Here is a 19,471-nt window from a genome sequence, read left to right as displayed (position 1 = left end):
AGAAAAAGAATTTTATAGTTCAGTATGAGAAGAGTTTTGACGCAATGTTGAGCTGAGATCAAAATGCAGGCACACACATGAAGAATTGCATGGGGATATTACCTGAGGCTGATGGTGCTGATATTGTGTCTTCAGTTCGTCGGACGTTTCTTTGTGCCTTTGATCGTTTGGGTGTCGCCGGCGTATATTGGATGCAAGTTGCTGGAGTTGTTGCCATACCTTCAATTTGTTGGCCGTCTCTTGTGTTTGATCTTCCCGACATCATGAAAAAGTAGCTTTTGATAAAGTGCATCATGGGTCATTTATGAATGTCTGACTTGTAAAATTATGGTTGAATGATGATTATGTGATATAGACAGAGGGAAAAGTGTATGTGACCATACCTCTTGTTTGTTTTCTGAGACTATGATCTAGCAATTTGACTAATGTAGATCACCTGAGGACAAAGGTTTTATGAGAATATGTTGGCTGATAAGGAAGCTAAAATAATGCACAGATTAAAGAGAGGAAATATATAATACCCTGAAACCTTTGCTTGCTTAGTCATTGAGTTGGTTCGAATTTGAGAAGACGGATCAGTCGGCGATGAGGCTTGTTGTGCTAGTAGGATGTGATATGATGCACTTTGTATAATGATATGGCTAGATGTTTTCCTAGACGTGTAGGATTAGGAATCATGTAGTGAGTCAAAATCGGATAGTACAATACGGATTGTCTTTAAAGGAAATTTAGCTTGAATAAATAGTAGCTTTTTTGAGCAACGACTAATAGTTTGTCCTACACCAACAACTTCTGATTAGTGAGCTAATTTGGGCTTGTGCTTGGCTGTCAGAAAGCTGTCTAGCTCCCCTAAAAATGTACTATATTTTATTCGCACTTCAACTCTCCTGCTGCAGTGCTGTCCAAAAGAATTAAAAAAATCATTCCTGCCATGCCGCTTATTATCTTCTCACACTTCATATCAATGGACTATTCCTCTTCCACACAGTTCTTCTAGAAGGATATTCTTCGGATGAGCAAATCGCTTCCGATTAGCTTCCAGCGACCTGCTGGGCTAAGATTCTCACTGGATCCTCTCTTGCGCCAAGGAGGGCATGCGGTGGCGTGGCCGGCGGCTGCACGGAGACGCCGGCACAGGCAAGCTTTTGCGAGGTGAACCAATTAGCTATCGACCTGCGTGGAGCAGCGCGGCGTAGCAGGCACTAAGGAGAGCGGAACCTGGGTGCATCAATGCCTCAAGTAGCAGCGCAGGTTTGGCCTTCAACTATCTTGCCTAATCAGTACCTAGTTCAGCTAGGTATGCGTCTGGCCCAAATACATTTTGTCTACAAAATAATTTTGGTCGGATTTTTTGAGGGTTAGTGAGAAAGAAATAAGCTTAAGTCTGTGAGTCCCCATCATATGATTGTTCGTGATGTAATAATATACGCCCCGGATAAAAGCTCAATCCATCTTTCCGTCGTTTTAAATTTCGTTGTGGCTTCATATGGAACAATTCGCAGTCGATGATTTTGATTAAAAAAATTCATAATATTCCAGATGGATTTCCAACTCAATCTTTTCAAATACTGTTGAGCATTTTTGTTCTCATATATTCTAGGCCATGCTTTAGCAAATGTTGCAGACACATCAGAGCTTTGACCAACCACACAAATCCAATGCTAATAAATTGAATAAGATCAAATGAATGTACTGGTCATTCTATCTTCTGAATAGTATACAATACTTGAATTGTTTGAAAACAAAATGTCATATTGTTCCTACATATTGATCATATATAAAAACACATTAAATATTCCAGTTCTCGGATACATTAAAATAATAAATATTGGATAAACTACCGTCCCAAAAAAATTCTGGAAAAGGTCCTTCCTCTCTTGGGTCTTGTTTGGCGTACTTGATCTTCGAGTTGACGATTACATCATCTTGATGCTATTAGTCTTTTTGGTCAAACTTCGTGTCATCCTTGTGGAGCCTTCATGTTCAACTTTTGCCTTTTTGGTTTTTGCATGAACACTTCTGGTGCTTTTGGGCACTGCCTTTTCTAATTTTTCAGATATACTATTTTTCACTTCTTCATCTTCCGAGTCTGATAATACAACAGATCTTCGCCTCCTTTTCCCACCATCGACACTCGTTGATGATTTTTGATGTTGATGCTCCTTCTGATGTACTGTACTCCCATTGCTTTTATCTTCTGGCTCCTCTTTCACAGGGACCAACTCACATATGTTTTTGCTAAGTTCACACTTGCAGATTTGTACCTGCAAAAATCACATAAATGGATGAATTAAGAGATGAATTTATGTAAAGAAAAGCTTGTGCAGTGCAGTATTCAATCACCTTTTTAACTGGCTTATTCGATTTCTTTGTTTCTTGTTTTAACATGTTGTCCACTTCATCATCCATCAAATCATGTTGAGCACAATAAATCAAGAATTGTAAATACTTGCTTCAATAGTTCCATATAAAAGAGTATAATAATTGGTGTTTAAATAGATTTGATAGTTTAATAGACCATTACCTCTTTAGCTTTATCCTCTAAGTATCTCTTCTCAAGCTTCTCATCAGGCACAAATATTTTCTTTACTGCATAGTTCTGCATGCCTAGAGTGAGGTTCTTATTGTTGAGTTTGAATCGAAAGATGAGTCTTTGTCCACATAATTCTTGTATAATCTTGGGGACTTCTTCTGATTTTCCATCTAATGAATCCAACAGGAATGAGACTGATGTAATGAGCATTCTTTCAGCCTCTTCATCAAATAAAGTGCAACTTGTAGTAGCACTGTGATCACTAATTTGAAGCCGAATACGATACCTAGAATCACATTTCGTTAGTGTAATGCAAATGTGACAGTACATAATGATGGTCAAATCAAGAGAATATGCTTACCTAGGTGTTAAACCTTCTGGATACGTATCACAATTCTTGCAATAATAATTATGTGATTCTTTTGTAGCAGTTTTGTTGCAAACATCGCATGACATGTACCACCATTGAATATTTTCTTGTAACCGATGAATTGTAGCTATTGTGGTGAACACAAAGTCCTGAAAGTTGATGAAGAAAATATAGCTCTTTAAAGAATATGCAGTCACTCATACAAATATGTCAAATACATCTGTAGGTATTGGAGGCTTCTACAATATCATGTCTTAGAGGAGTTCTGATTCATTACCTCATCTGTTGGGTTGTCGTGCCTAATTCCAGTAAGTTCTTTTAAGGTTATTCTTCTGTAAAACATTTGATCTTCCAGCATCCTTTGAGTACTTTTATCTATCTCCATCACTTTTGGTAAAGTTTCTTCGGTGGAGTGGCTATAAAAAAAGTTAGTAAATGAAGATATATTATGAAATTCTATATGACTAGAACCTACAAATTGTGCTTAATACCTGGCACGAAGTTCCCAAGTCTCGGGTATATCTAGATTCGTATATAATCTTGTGGCGCTAGTTGACTTTAGGCAGAAACCTATTTAATGAACAATAAATTGGTTAGATTTATTATTTTGGTATGAAAAAAAGACATGGAAACATATTCAACTTACCATTGAATTTTTGCACCATTGTTGAGGTAACAATAATAATTGTTTGATTGCCAATTACATCCTCACTTAAATGATGAGCTAATCTTCCCCATAATGATACTCTGATTCTATCACCCCTGAATAATTCATTCCAAAGTAAATAATGGTAATAATAATATAAGTGGAAGAAAACAGCCTTTACGCTTTAGTGAAAAGTTGATACATGGATATACACTTACTCTGGCATTAGAATTTCAATCTGACGTACATCTGTAGGTGTTTTCTTCTTTGTTATCCTTGATTCTATTGGCTTAATCTTGGTAAGTAACCCAATGACATCTACAAATTAGAAGATTAAAGACTTCAAACATTAGAAAGTTATTCATTTGAGTTTATTAATACAACTACCAAGAAATGACATCAAATTTAAATTGCCCACTTGGATGTAAGAATATGACTATCAACATACCTGAGCATTGTTGGTCTTTTTCTAGACGTTCTTGTAGGGTATCTTTGTTAGCAAACTCAAAGTAGTAATCTGGAAAATTATCCGATGAACCTTTCATCTCCTTTAATTTTATGTTGAATAAAAAAATAATTTTAATTTCATTGCTGACTGGTCGATATTTTGTCGAATCTACAACTTTAAAATTGCTAAAAGCATATATAGAACCCTCGTTGATCTTTGCTCTGTAAGTGTCTATTAGATTCTTCCAAATAGTAGCATGAACTGTATGGCCCTTCAAAATTTAATGAAAGAAAAATCTTAGTAGTAATTTTAACAATAAAACAATCCCCACTGTTAATTATGTGAAGAAAATACCTGCTCATCCATCAAGATCATATCGATGCTTATAAGTTCATCAGTCGAAGGATTGATCGAGTCCCACATTCTCATTACTTTGGCTTTAATATTCCATGTCTATCCTCTTGTGGTTAACTCACTCAACTTCGTGTAGGCCATAGAGACGTTGCCTTCAAAACAATTTTAGAAGGAGTGGTTCATATGATAATACAATAATGAAATTTGGTTAGAAAGAAGTGCTCTAACTAATGGTTAATGAACAGGAAAACATGGTGTTCATAAGGAGGTTGCAAAGACATGCAGGGATGGAAAGATGTAAACAGACCTCAAGATTTAAGCTATATATATTACCCAAACTTGATGTTTCGGTCGTTTCTTCTTCCGTCCTTCGATGTGCTGGGCGTCCCGACGTATGTCGCCCCTTCGATTTGTGTGGATATGTTGTTGTGTTGATCTCCCTTCAATGGGTGTTCCGGCGTCTATTATTCCGTGGGCGTTCTGGGGTGTCTGCCCCAACCTTTATATTAATCAAAGGTTGCTGAGTTTGAATTCTGTAGGGATGACTGTCCGCTGTAAATTATTCTGTTTGCAATAGTATATGACCGTATCCTTGACTAATAGCAATCCGTTTCAGAGTCCTTCACATGCAATAGTATATGTCTGTGTACACTTGCCTAATACCACGTGCAATAGTATACGTCCGCTTCAGTTTTTCTTTCAGGTGCAAAAATATTCACGTGCAATAGTACACGTCCATGTGAACTTTCCTAATATCAACCCATTTTAGATCTTCACCATTGATACATCTTAGTTTTAACAATGCCAAATCATCACCGTTGGTTTTCTATCATTTTAATTATATAATAGATAGATTATTGCAGCCCGTTTTCCATTTTTAGAATTGCTTCCCATTCCTGGTCAGTACCAGGGTTAAAAAAATTAACTAAATATGTGCGAAATTTTGAAAATTCGCAAATTTTGGCTGGGGAACAAAATATTCTTAATCCAAAAATTAGTAGCCATACTAAAACAAATTAAAAATAAATTAGTACTATGTCATGTTAAATCCAATGAAATACTATAAAATATCAGTGAAGAACAAAAACAAAAAAAGAAACTAATATCCCATTTGCTATAAATTTTTTGGAATTTTCAACCCCTTTGATATTACTTTTAACAGACACTGACAATACTCTTTGGCCAGGCCAGAATGCATCCTTCCTCTTCTTGAAAGATTTGTAGCCCAGTAAGTCGAAGAAAACAAATAGGCCTAGCTTAGGTATTCTTCAAAAAGAAATACTGGGCTACCTATTTTCCCAAAGAAAAACCTGCTGGGCTGGTCATGTTGTTAGATGGGCCACAGAGACCGCACAACCCAGTTTATAGCCTGCTCCACCGAATTTACTAAAAAAAAGTTGCGCAATTCTCTCGTTAATTGACTATGTGCTAAAAATGATGTTGGTCCCGGATATCAACAGGGTGGATTAGAGTTAAAAAACGAGGGGTGCATCTGAGTAGTAAAAGAAGCGCTTGCTTGTGTTCGGGAGTGGACCTGATGGGTCCGACTGTCATACTCAAAACTACAGTTCTCTCCCGATTCACTATGTTGACAGGACCATTTCAAATAAAAACTATGTTGACAGGGCCGGACGGTGGCGCCGCGGCGAGCGCACCAAGGCGGAGGATAAAGTGTTGTCGCCAATGTGCTGGGCTGGGTTGGACATTCTTATCGAAAAATAAAAATGGACCGGAACTATTTACGATGTTGACTATGATTTGCATGGGTCCGCTGGTTGCAGGAAGAAAATGTTGGAAGAAAGAAGACGGGTCGCTATCTTTGCCTAAGAATAATATTGACTGAATGAAACAACACTATCATAGGAAATAATATCCTCCTGTTAAATCATGAATTTAAAGAACTGGTGCATGAGCATTTAGCTTTATTTATTTATTTACTTATTTATGTTTAGGGGACCATGAGCATGTACCTGGGCCGGATTCATGTGAGAGCCTCCTTTCCAGTTAATCATGGGCTCCGCTATTGGGCCTTCATCAGTGGGCTGCATGTTATCAACAAGTGGAAATGTGTTCCGTACGAAAAATAGTATGTGTTACATATGGTACGGGGCACTAAGGATCAAGCCATGCAAGGCCTTCCAAAACATTGTGTTTGTCGTTCTAACAACACATTTATTCAACCAACTGACGAAATGTACTACTGATTGTATATTGAAAAAAACAGCAGCAGCAACCAGGGTTGGGGGTGCAACAGAAGTAGTAAGCAGGCCAGAAGAGTGAAGATGCAGCTCTCTCTTCCAAACCAAACATCGGCCATTATTACAAAAGGGCTACCAAAAAAGAACAAGTGTATGCATCAAACTAAATGAAGATCCTACTACACCAAGTGTACGCATCTAACTAACTGGCTCAGTTAGATGTTACTATTTATTAAGCTGTGGAGATTGGCTGACGGCTTGAACTAGATGGGTGCCTGACGGGGGAAACTCCAGCTAGCAGGTCGAAGTCTGATACTTGTGACCCTCTCTCCTACTTTGGGCTGCAGAGCGTGGCGGCACATATCAGGGTATGGTACATGCAGAGACACATGGTATGCTGTGTACACACAGTTTTGCCTGATGAAGGAAACCGCGTTGCCATCATGATCCTTGCCATCGGTTATCTCCTGGTTAATCAGATAATTCAGTCCCACAAACAGAGAGCGTGTACCAAGGCTACTTACCAGCCTCCAGTCAAAAATTTCTGAAGGCCCAGAGAAGCTGGGATCCTGCTCAAAGACCTTGCAGTGACTGTGATTGTATTCCGCGAAACAACACGTCCGGTACGTGCGAACGATCATCAATCGTTCGCCGTCGTCTGATCGAGCCAGGAACCACCTGCAATTGCCATGCCACTTTTCTTTGAAAGGTTCTGGGATTAGGAAGGGTAGGGACACCAGGCGGCCTACAACATCATATCAAGTTGGAGTCAAATAAAAAAGGGCTCTTGATTTAGTCAATCTTAAGAACACCATGTTATGAGCATGAATATGGTTTTAGTAAATGTCGACAGTAATATAAGCAAGCCATCATGATATCATAGGAAAGTAACATACTGCTGTAACAGCCGATTGTAGTGATGACTGGAGTAGGCCAGTAATACGTGCAGCCATAGAAGGAGTCGACAACGTAAATGAAGCCCTTGTATTCAATGGCATTAGAGAACCATGGAGGATGTATGATCCTGCGATGGATATGCAGATTTATCCACTTACCGCAGTGACCTGTCAGATAGGCGAGACCGCGGTTGAAGAATGGAATTAGCCTGAAGTCTTTATAATTCGCAGATCTTGTGGGCAATTGGCAGATTACAACCCTGAGCAAATCAAACTTGGTATCATGTTGGCTACTGTAAGATTCCGAGTATTCTGGGCCATGGTGCCAAAGCAGTGCAGTGTTAATCGAAGGAAGGGGGATCAATTGCCGGGTGTAGACCTCCACCAGCATCCAGCTGCCACGACCATCGACGTGCACCATCCAAGACGTGTTCATGCCGACCCAGTACATACCGTTAATGTAGTTGAGGGTGACGGGGATCGGATCGCAGTCAAGGGGGTTGATGCTCGCCACCCTATGATCGTTATGCTGCGTGACACACTGTTTCTGAAGATCAGGCGGCATCAGCAAGCAAGGAGCTGGCTTAAAAAGCTCTAGCCTGAGGGCTTTGAGTAAATGGTACAGCCCCGACGAGCACGCGGCGAGCGGCATGGTACTGAGATTGTCCACACGCGAAACAATGAGCTTGATTACCTCTGGGGGAGCGAATTCCAGCCATTCTTCCGGCGGACGCTGCTCAGTTATGCCATTGTTAGTGCTTAGGTTTCAGACGAGGGGGGGGAGGCGCCTTAGCGGGGATGGAAGATTGGACGAGATTATGTGCGGACAAAGATGGAGAAGCAAATATGTGTTGCGGGAAGTGGACAGGTGATGATGACTACAGCACGCCGCTTGACTTACGAGACACATACCAGCAACATAGGGTCATATCGATGCCAGACAACTTGCTTGAGTGATCACAGTACTGGTACTCCCTATAGTACCTACTACAGTACTATGCCCTAACTTGCTTGAGTAGAGTAGTAGAGTAGGACTGTGCTCTACTACTAGCACCGGAGGAGTAGTATATTCTAATCTAAAATAGTTACAAACTTCAATGCCCGAGCGTGGAACGACTATGAACCGTGCTCAAAGACCGTGTCTACGTGGTGTTTGGAATTATATGCAAGAAAATAACAAGATGTCCGTGCATTGCACAACAGACCATCATCACCAACTCGGTTTTTTCTCTACTCCTACTCCTATAAAAGACTCAGTTGGTGATGATGGAGGCGAGGAGGCGTGTTCAGCAGGGCGTGCAGCGGATGGTGCAATACTATTCGATTTGTTATAAAAAACAAAGAAGAGTAGTAGAGATAGAGACTTAGGGAGGAGCACAAGGTTGTGGGACATAAGGATGAACGAGGCAAGGCATTATCTGTAAATGTGGAGAGAGGTGCGGGTATCTTTTGTAAAATTGTCATAGTTGGCTTTCTATCCGTCAGATATAGATCTGACAGTCTATATTACAAGATGGCAGGCATACCATCATCACCAACTCGGTTTTCTATAAGAGTAGATATAGATAGATAGAGACTAGGGAGTACTAGTAAGGACACCTTCTACTACTTCGTGTGCTACTCCTGCGCTCCATTCGGTGGCCGCAACGTCCCCTACAACCACTCCCTCCTGTGCTCCATTCGGCGGGCGCTGTTGGAATTTGGGTAGCACACTCTCGTGACTGGTGGCAGCCACGACTTCACCGATGATGACTTCTTCCCTGACCTCGGCAACCTCTTCCTCACCGACATGGGCGACAACCTCAACGCCAACGGTGCTGCTCCCGTTGCACCGTCTGTGTTTCTGTCCTTCCTATTCGAAATCGTGGTAGAATTCATGTTTCTACTCTGTATCCTACTACTCTGCTAGTCCACATGATTAGTTTCATCTCTGTTATAACTGTCATGATTTACTTTGTTCTTATTCGGATTAAATCTCATAGTAACTTGCTCATATATTCAACCGGTGCAACGTCCCCTACAGCCACTCCCGTTTCATGGACGGCCTGGTCGATGCCTCAAAGGAGCCCTTCGTCTACTGCTATGAGTGCCCGATGCCGTTTTGGGGCTCACCGGCAGACATGGTGCATCACCTTAGGGATGCGTGCAGCGGTCAATATTGGAACTTGGCGGAGAACATCAAGTACGAGACGTGCTACCCGTTCACCATGTCGGAGTCGCTGGAGGATCACCGCCGCCTGCTAGTCTCGGAGGAGGACGGCAGCGTCTTCCTCTTGATCGTGGGCACCGGCGAGGCCCGCGCAGGCCGCCGCCCCGTCTTTGTAGTGTGTGTTAGGGGCGACGCCACTGACACTGACACTGACACGAGGTCGATGTACAGGTGTGTGGTCTATGTTACTACCCCTCCGGTCATGTGGGCGGCGACACCGGCCTCATCGAACAGACTTGGACTCTGCGGAGCTGGGACTTTCCCGCCGATGTGGACTTGGAAAACCCATGGCATTCTTTACCCGCTAACACGGTGCACGGGGACTCCAAGGAGGTTCACCTGGACATACGCATTATCAAGTTAAATGTTGATCATTAGTCTTGGCTCAATGTAATCCGATGTTTAAGCATGTGGAGACTTCCATGCATGATCTTGCTCTATTGGAGTATCGCGCATGAATAAAAGTGTATCCGTTTATGGTTTAGTCTAGAATATTCCATGTATGAACTTTTACTACAGTACTGGTGAAAGACTTACTATGAACCATTTCTTACATCTCCTCTGCCCCCTTCCAAGTCATCCTGATTTAATCCCTCCGTCTAGGTGTATAAGGGCATGGTTAATATTATTTAATAGTATAGCCAACTGTTGACTATAAGAAAGTGCCATGTCATCTGTAGCCAACATGTATAACAATCGGTACTCAAAAACTAATTCTTAAAGATCATTTCTTGTAAATCACATGTTATTTCTTCAAAAGTTTTGGATGCAAGTTGAACAGTTGAACGCTTTTGTTTGCAAAAGATACCTTTTTATCTATTTCACCCGGATGTTTGTGAGCTCTAGAGATGAAATAATATCCGAAGAAAACTATCGATACTCGTTACACATGAGATGACCCCCACATCCTTTGTCAAAATAAACAACTCCCCGGTCAATGCATTTCACTCTTCGGTGCAACGCACGGGCACCTTACTACTACAGATTAGTACGACCAAAAATTGAACTAGATTATATATAGTACGATAAATGCTGATGCATGTCACCTAAAATTATATCATTCAAAACTATGTTCAATTACGAATCCAACGATATAGTTTTTGTTGACATGCACTAACATTTTTTCAGTTAAATCTTCAGTCAAATTCAATGGGGGACTAATAAACCATGACCGATGTAGTACAAGTGTAGAGGGCCGCGCTGCATGGGAGTCTCACCCCGCTTGTGGCGCGGCAGTAAAGCCGCCATATCACAAAACCCAACCACTGCCAGTAATAAGTGGCCTGGTAAAATAAACGGACAAGCAACCATCACATCCCTCCGTCTTTTTTGCATTTCATCTCTCTGCATTTACTTTCTCCGGTTCATCTCGCACACTCGATCCCTGGCTACTACTCCTAGTATCCCTAGCTACTACTCCCAGGGCCAGTTCTTTTTGCGGCTTAAAATATAATCCGTCTCTTCCCCAACTTTTCCCATAAGACTAGTCACAGTGGAGAGTAACATTAAGGCGCCTCACTCATTTATTTGGGCTTCTAAACTACTAGTACTACTAGCACTCCCTTCATTTTTATATACAAGGTCACAAACTCAAATTACAGGTACCAAGATAAAAATCAATGTGTGCTTTACAAGTCAATTTTTTTTCTCGTTTACCGGGTTAATTAATAGGGTGCATGCACATTAGAAGAAATTGAGTGGCTATGGGAGAGGAAGTACTAGATGAATTTGTCATTATCATCCACTACATGCATGCCAGTAATTAAGCCATGGGTTACTAGTATGAGGAAACATCATTAATATTTGTCTCGATTACTGTTGCTGGCCTTGTATAGATGCAAAATGTATTTTTTATAGTGGCCTTGTATACAAAAATGGAGGGAGTACCTCCGTCCTGGTTTATTCGTCACCATTGTAGTTTGTGGTAAATTTTGACCAAAGATTTATGTCGGGGGTTGGGTGCGACATATGCCAAAGGATGGCTTATCATGGTGGGAGCAAGTAGAACGTCACCAGTGCCTGGAAGCGGGATGAGGCATAGACACAAACGACGTCGTACTTTACCCAGGTTCGGGGCTCTCCTAGGAGATAACACCCCTAGTCCTGCTCTGCGGGGTGTCCGCATGATCACTAAGTCAAAGTGATACAAAGTTGCTCCTTGAGCTGTACGCTAGAGGAAGGAGAAGGCATGGCTAGATCTCTCCTGCTCTAGGGAAGTGGCTAGGTCTAATGGGGTGGGAACCCTTTGCATGGGTGCCCTGGGGGTTTATATAGGCCTACCCCCCAGGGGTACAATGTTAATCTGGCCAGCTGTTGGGCCCGGCTGTCAGCGTCTCCGGCCTCCGGCTTCTCTGCCGACTTCTGGGGCCCGCCGCCCGGTGGCCCCCGCCGACTGGTCGGGTACGGAGCCGACAGGCCGCTCCCACCACTGGCGGGTCTGGTTGGTGGCTGCTCACTATAGTCATGCTGCTAATGACGCGGGCTTGGTCAACTCAGTGTGGCTACAGTCCCGCTGCCTGGCGGGAGAACACTGTAGCCACACCTGGTCTCATCAGGTTAATGGTGCACTTTCTTCGAGGGAAGGGATGGCCGCCTGCTGGAGGCCGGCATCCCCATGACCCGACTGGTTCGACATGCGCCGTCTTTGGAGGTGTCGTTGCCTAGTAGGACCCGCAGCCTGCGGGCCGTACCGACAGGTCGTCGTGGGGAACAGGGCTCCGCCTGTCCGGAGTGATGTCAGGGGAAGGTGGCAACAGTGCCACACCGTAAGGAGATCTCCGCCTGTACGGGACACTGTGGCCACGCCAAGCCCAAGATTCGGGGGTGAGGGGCTTCACTGTAGCCACGCCCCATCTTGTCCTCTTGATGGGGGCACAAACTCTGAGGGCTCTAGGTGGCCGCCTGCTCGACATCGTCCTTTCTAGAGGCCGGCCGATTGGAGCTGTCTGCTTGTGGTGCCGTCTGTAGGTGGTTGGCCGTCCTCTGGGGGGCGGCCGTTGGGCTAGCCAGCCCCTGGAGGGCGGAGCTTCAGCTTGGGATATTTCAGGATGAAGCCGGCCCAAAGTTTTGATATGTTCAGGGACTCGGGTGAGGCTACCCCTGGCCCATTACTCCGACAGTAGTCCCCGAAGCCGATGAGGCATTGGGGTCGAGGGGCCGTGAAGTCTCAGTGGCTTCCCCCCTCACCGAGCTCTGTGAGAATGTTCGATCCGCCTTGCGGTGAGCCGACTGCCGGAGTCGGCTTTGACAAGGCGGGATGGTTGGCCAGTTTTGAACTCCAAGGCGGGAAAACAGGGGGCGTGCCTACTAAGCTTCCGTGGGCCGCCGCCCGCCACAGGCACGCCACACGGTGCACGCTAGCCCGACCAGCCTGCCGTCCCACGCTCCTGATGGGACGTGACAGCGGGCCGGGCCCGCCACTACCGGGCCTCGGCGCGCGGGCGGATCCGCTGTGCCGAGGGGGGCGGTTGTGATTCCCACGATCGCTCAAGGCGCAGTAAGTTGCGCGGTAAATGGGAGGTCGTGGGGATCGTGAGCGCAGTTAATCCCACGACCCCACGCCCCTTCCCCTCGGCTTCGTATCCCGAGGGCTATAAGTAGGTGCAGGGAGGGTTGCGGCGAAGCACGCGCGCCCCCTCCCACTCTCTCTTCTTCCCTCTGCTCTCTCCGCCATTGCTGCTGCAGCCGCTCCGTGCTGCTGTGGTGCTGCCGCCGTTCGCCGCCGACGCACTCCTCCTCCCCCCGCGGCCCTGCCTAAGGCCATGGCGTGTGAGAAGGGCGGCGACTAGGACGGGTCGATGGTGATCGAGGATCACATCTCCTTCCTCCGAGACACGCGCCGGATGCCCAACACGGCGTTCGTCAAGGCGCGGGTGCTGCCGGTGGAGGAGATTTCGCCGGCGCCGAAGGGGAACGAGCGGGTCGTCTTCAACTCGCACTTTCTTCGTGGCTTCGGCCTTCCATGAGCGGCTTCCTCCGCTCGTTCCTCGACTTCAACCATCTTCAACCTCATCATCTGACGCCCAACACCATGACCCTGCTCTCCGCCATCGTCACGGCGTGCGAGGGCTACATCGGCATCCTCCCCATACTCGAGCTATGGGGAGCATTCTTCTACGGGAAGCTCGGCACCTCCGCCAAGGAGATGGCGGCCGAGTGCGGTGGATTCGTCGCTGTGCGCCGGCCGGTGAAGAGGAACGCTTTCCCCGTCATCAAGTTGTCACAGTCGATGAAGATGTGGCAGCAATCTTACTTCTATGTTGAGAACGTCGATCCGGCTGTCAACTTCATCAACCTGCCGGCCTACGAGGCCAACCCCCCTACCGGGCTCTGGCCCAACTGGGGCTACAAGTGAAGCCGGTGTTGGAGGATGTGGCGGCCGCCAACGGCCGACTCCGGGTGCTCTAGGAGTCCGAGGGCCTCGTGGCCTCCGACCTCCTCATCGCCTTCGTCGAGCGCCGGGTCCTCCCACTCCAGGACTGCCCTCATCCGATCTTTCGGATGAGCGAGCACCGCGACCCCAGCCGGTTGTGCATGAAGGAGATGCCGACTGCTGAGGTCGCGCGGATGGTGAACGAGATCTTCGACCTCAAGGTGTTAGAGGAAGACTGGCGGTATGGGAAGCGGCCGTATTCCCGGATGATCCGTCGCCTGCCGTAAGTTCCTTGATTTCTTCCTTCAGCTCTGTTTTTCCGTCTGGTTCTTGTCGTGATGCGACTCCCTTCTGGAGTGCAGATTTATATGTCCGAGACGACGGCCGCCATCATGGGGCCGGGTGGTGACTACCTGCCGGACAGGGCAGTGAGCAATGTGGACGAGCCCGACTTGGGGGCGGCCGCCCTGGTGGACGACGCAACAGGCGGCGGTGACGGAGTAGGCGGCTCTGAGGAGGGCGGAGGCATGGAGACTTGGCCCGACGACGATGATGATGAAGACGACTCGCGCCCTGCCCGGAGCACTACCAACACCGGCGCAGGCCCCTCTACTGGGCCGCCCGCTCGTGGTGGCAGACGCAAGCAGAAGCAAGGCGCTGCCCTGTTTGGCAACGTGCCGAAGAATCCCAAGAACCCGGCCGCGGCGACCAGGCGGAAAGAAGGCACGACCAAGGTGGCCAAGTATCAGAGGCAGCCGAAGGTGCCGGTCATGGTGTCAGCATAAGTATCCTTCTCATGTTTTCCGCCTCTTCGTCGATTCGGCCTAAAAAAAAATTATGTCTTGTCTTCTTATCTCAGGGCCCCGCTGACTCTCAAGAAGTCGGGCGCCGCCTCGGTCATCAGGTCGGCGGGGACCACCTCCACCAGCCGGCGAATCGACCCGGCCACCGACCTCCAGGAGGCGAGAGCGGAATGCGCGGGAGGCGCGTGAGGAAGAGGCCGACCATCTGGAGAAGGCGGAGGCGGACAAGGCCGCAGCATCCGCAGCGAGGAAGCTGGCGCAGGCGGAGGCTGAATCCGCGGAGAAGGAGCAGCTCGCGGAGGCCGCACGCCGCAAAGAGCCATTGCTTGTGACGCCCCTGAACACCGCGCCACCTCCGCCGGAGTTTGAGGCGACGACTGGGGGAGCCGGCGACGAGCAGCCGGTCTGGGAGAGGGAGGGCGGCGACATGGCCATGCCGGATGTCATTGTGCCGCCGCCGCCAACGACTAGCAGAATGCAGGACGAGCAGCCGGCCGCGCCGCCAGTGCCACCAGCCAGGGACGTGGTGGTGACGGACCTGACTCCTGAGGTCCGTACACCCGCGCACCACCGTTTTGCAAAGGCGGCCTCGGCGCCACAGCCGCTAGAAGCCGGTGTCGCGAGCTCGTCGGTCCCCGACACCAAAGCGACCAGCGCCGTGTCGGCTGGCTGGGTACCCGGAGGAGGGACGGGCGCCCTGGCACAGGCGTCTCTTGACGTCCAGGGCAAACTCCGGGCCGAAGCCGAGGCCCTCTAGTGCTGCAACGAGGCGTTCCTGGAGTCACGGGCAGCCATCCGCGTGAGTTTCCTTCGCTTCTCTTTATTTTTTGATCTTCTTGCTTTCTTCGTGGGGGCGCGCAAGCGCACCCACTGGGTGTAGTCCCCAAGTTTCGGGCCGGCTGCTGAGCAGGCGGTCCGGAACTTTAACTTGCAAGTGTCAAATGCTGACTTCATCTGATATTCCTTCTGCAGGATTACCACAATCTTCGTGCGGTCACCTTCAACTCCAGGGTCCGGGAGCTGGAGATGCAGACCGCCCATCTGTCCGAGAGCCGGAGTAAGCCCCGATTTCCTTTCTTCGCGGGGGCGCGCTGGCGCACCTGCGGGCTGTAGTCCCAGAGGTTCGGGCCGACTGCTGAGCAGTCGGGCCGAATCTTCCTAGTGACTTTATCTTTGCTAGCTACTTCTTCTCTGCGGGGGCGCGATGGCGCACCCGTGGGCTGTAGTCCTAGAGATTCGGGTCGACTGCTGAGCAGTCGGGCCGAATCTCCCCGGCAACTGCATCCCTTTTTGCTTTTTTGACTAGTGCTCTTTCTTCTTTCCTTTTTACAGAGGCCAACACCGCCTTGCAGTAGCAGCTGGGTGAAGCCAACACCGCCTTGCGCGGCAAGGAGGAAGAGTGCAGCAAGATGGCCGAGGAGCGAGACCGGCTGGTCACTCAGCTTGCCGAGCAGGCGGAGGCCGTCAAGGCGGCCCAGTGGGAGGCGAAGGCGAAGGAGACCGACCTCCTCACTGAGTTCGAGGTCGAGCGCTCTGCCTGGGCCGACAAGGAGGCGCAGATGACGGCCTGCTTCAGCAGCATCGAAGACTTGGTCGATGGTGAGCTATATTTTCTTTATTTCTTGTTTTGAGCTTCCGGCCCTTAACTAGGCCGACTGCTTGTTTCTGACTTTGGCTTTTCTTGCCTTCTGTCCAAGCAGATTTCTTCCCGGGCCACTCCTTCACCGTGAACCAGATCATCGAGGCCCAGCGCGAGGAGCGGAGAGCGGAAGGCGTGTAGATTGCTGCTGATGCCCCCCGGACCCTTAACAAGCAAATCCTCAGCATCCAGACCCATCTTCGGCCCGCCCATCAAATGCTGCACCATCTTCAGCGCGTCGTGGCCCAAGCGATTTCCGCCCTCTGGCCAGGCTTGCCGGCTCCGTGCACCCCAAGTCGGACTGCCGACTGGCTGGAGGTGGCGGCTGGCCGCCTAGAGGCCTGGAAGGGCTCTACAGCCCGGGCAGGAGCGCGCCGGGCCTTGGAGTTCGTCAAGGCGTGGTATCCTATGCTAGATCTATCCCAGTTGGCCATGTTCCGGCTGGAGGCGCAGGAGGAGCTGGTGGCGGTGGAAGCCGAGCTTATCAACAGGGTGGCGGCGATCGCCGACTTCACCGACACCAGCATCTTCATCCCAGAGGTAGTCGAGGAAGGCACCGAAGCGCCGCAGGAGTGGCTCGGGCTGAACCCGGAGGACAGCGAGGACTCAGCTGAAGTCATCGACTCCAGCGATGAAGGGGAGGAGGGGGGGAGGAGGAGGAGGAGGAGAGCAACGACGACATGCTGGAGGCTGGGGCGGATGGTCAGCCCCAACCTAACCGGGCCTCAAGCAACGATCCGCGCTTCAAAGCGTCGACTGCTGCTGGGGGAGGCCAGGCGGGGATCGACCAGCCGCCCGTTCCTCCGACGGACGCCACCGACTCCACCATCCAGCCCTCCGTCGTCCTGACTGGTGCCGCCGACTCCAGCACCCAGCCGGAGCCGCCTGCCGTGCCAACCGGCATAGCTGACTCTGTCATCCAGCCGGAGCCGCCTGCTGCACCAACCAGCACCGTCGACCCCAGCGCCCAGCCGGAGCCGCCAGCCGCGCCAAACAACACTGCCGACCCCAGCGCCCAGCCGGAGTCTTCCGCTGCTCCTTTGAATGTTTATCTTTTTCTTTCCCTGCTTGCTAGTCTGGACATCTTGATTAAATTCGCACAATTCCACCCGTGGGGTGTATATCAAACTTTGTTGAATGTCGGCCGATGGGCCTTTATCTATGTAAATATCTTATCGCAATTTATGCTTTGCTTTGCCGATTTCTAACTTTCCTTGCTTTATACTCCTTGTCTTTTTCCTTTGCGCCCTCCCTTAGCTATCCTCTTGCCAGCCAAGCAGCCGCTCTGCGGACTACGGCTGGTTTGAGTACTTAGCTTTTTGCGGGAAGGCAAGTACTTAGCCATTTGGAGATTTGGCAAGGGAAGCAGAAGCCGGCCGGCCGACTGCTCGACAGCCGGCCGAACAAGTGCGGTGCCGGCCTCAACTATATGTGTTTTCCTTAGCCAATTTTCACGTGGGCACTGTCTTGCGACCCATGCCCGTCATTCAGTCGCTCTGCGAGCTGTGGCCTCTAATAGAGGAAGTTTTAGGTGCCAACACATTACTTGTCCGGCTGCAGGAGGCGGCATACAGTAGAAGGCGGCAAACCTCCGGGCCGACTGGTCGAACCCGGTGCCAGGCGGAAATAATAAAACAATGCACACTCATAGGCATAACACTTATCATATAGATAAAGGAAGGGTAGTCCCCGAGTTCTTCTCGAGGGACCCAAAGTCTTCGTACATAAAACAAAAGGTAGTGTGATACATACTGCTTTCAGCTGTAAAATCTTCGGAGGAGGTTTGCATTCCATGGCCACTCCGTCTCCTTGCCTGAATCATCTCTTTTGCGCGCTCTAGGCTTCTGAGCGTCGATCAGATAGTAGGAGTCATTGCCCAGCACCTTGCTGATGATGAAAGGGCCTCCCCAAGGTGCCGAGAGCTTGTGCTGGCCGGCTGTTCGCTGGATCAGCCGGAGCACAAGGTCTCCCTCTTGGAAGGATCTTGGCTTCACCTTGCGGTTGTAGTATCGGCACAGACTCTGCTGGTAGATGGCGGACCGGCTGAGTGCCAGCAGCCGGCCCTCCTCCAGCAGGTTGACATCGTCTTCTCGGGCCTCCTTGGTGTCCGCCTCGGTGTACATGGTGACTCACGGGGAGTCGAACTCTATGTCCGTCGGGATGACGGCTTCGGCACCGTAGACGAGGAAGAAGGGTGTGAAGCCGGTCGACTTGTTCAGAGTTGTGCGTAGGCTCCAAAGGATGGCCGACAGCTCATCGAGCCAGCAGCCGGCCAAACGCTCTAGAGGCTCGACCAGTCGGGGCTTGATGCTGGACAAGATGAGGCCGTTCGCTCGCTCAACCTCGCCGTTTGACTGTGGATGGGCAACGGACGCTAAGTCCAGTCGGATGCCCTGAGTCGCGCCAAGGCTCCTTTGGCAAAGTTTGTGCCGTTGTCAGTGATGATACTGTGTGGTATGCCATACCGGGTGGTGATGTCGGCGCTGGAAGTCACGGCAGTCGGCCCATTCAGTTTCTTGATTGGCTTTGCCTCTATCCACTTGGTGAACTTGTCCACGGCAACAAGCAGATGAGTCATGCTGCCACAGGCTGTCTTGAATGGTCCCACCATATCCAAACCCCAAACAGCAAAGGGCCAAGCAATGGGGATGGTCTTGAGCGCAGAGGCTGGTAAGTGTGGCTTGGAGCGGAATCTCTGACACCCCTAGCACTTCTGGACCAATTATTTGGCTTCTTCTAGAGTAGTCGGCCAGAAGAAACCATGGCGGAAAGCTTTGGCAACAAGTACTCTTGAGGCCGCGTGGTGACCACATTCGCCTTGGTGAATATCTTTGAGGATTTCTTGACCCTGGTCCGGCTCCACGCAGCACTGGTACACACCAGTGACACTACACCGAACCAGCTCTTTGTTGACTATGGTGTATGCTGCTGCCCGCCGTTGCACTTGTCGGGCCAGGGTCTCGTCGGCCGGCAGCTCTTTGTTCACCAGGAAGTTGAGGATGG

General features: G+C 48.9%; 1 long non-coding RNA gene across 1 annotated transcript; it reads left to right on the top strand.

Annotated features, from left to right (window-relative positions):
* The first annotated feature begins 996 nt into the window (after positions 1 to 996).
* Positions 997 to 4,951, top strand: LOC123088683 (uncharacterized). The gene is made up of 3 exons (XR_006442005.1): positions 997 to 1,251; positions 3,130 to 3,211; positions 4,597 to 4,951. It is a non-coding gene; the product is annotated as an uncharacterized lncRNA (long non-coding RNA).
* The last annotated feature ends 14,520 nt before the right edge of the window (positions 4,952 to 19,471 follow it).

The sequence above is a fragment of the Triticum aestivum genome, chromosome 1B (assembly GCF_018294505.1).
Source record: "Triticum aestivum cultivar Chinese Spring chromosome 1B, IWGSC CS RefSeq v2.1, whole genome shotgun sequence".
Lineage (NCBI taxonomy): Eukaryota > Viridiplantae > Streptophyta > Magnoliopsida > Poales > Poaceae > Triticum > Triticum aestivum.
Note: the sequence above shows the minus strand (reverse complement) of the source record. Positions and strands in the feature narration are given on the sequence as shown.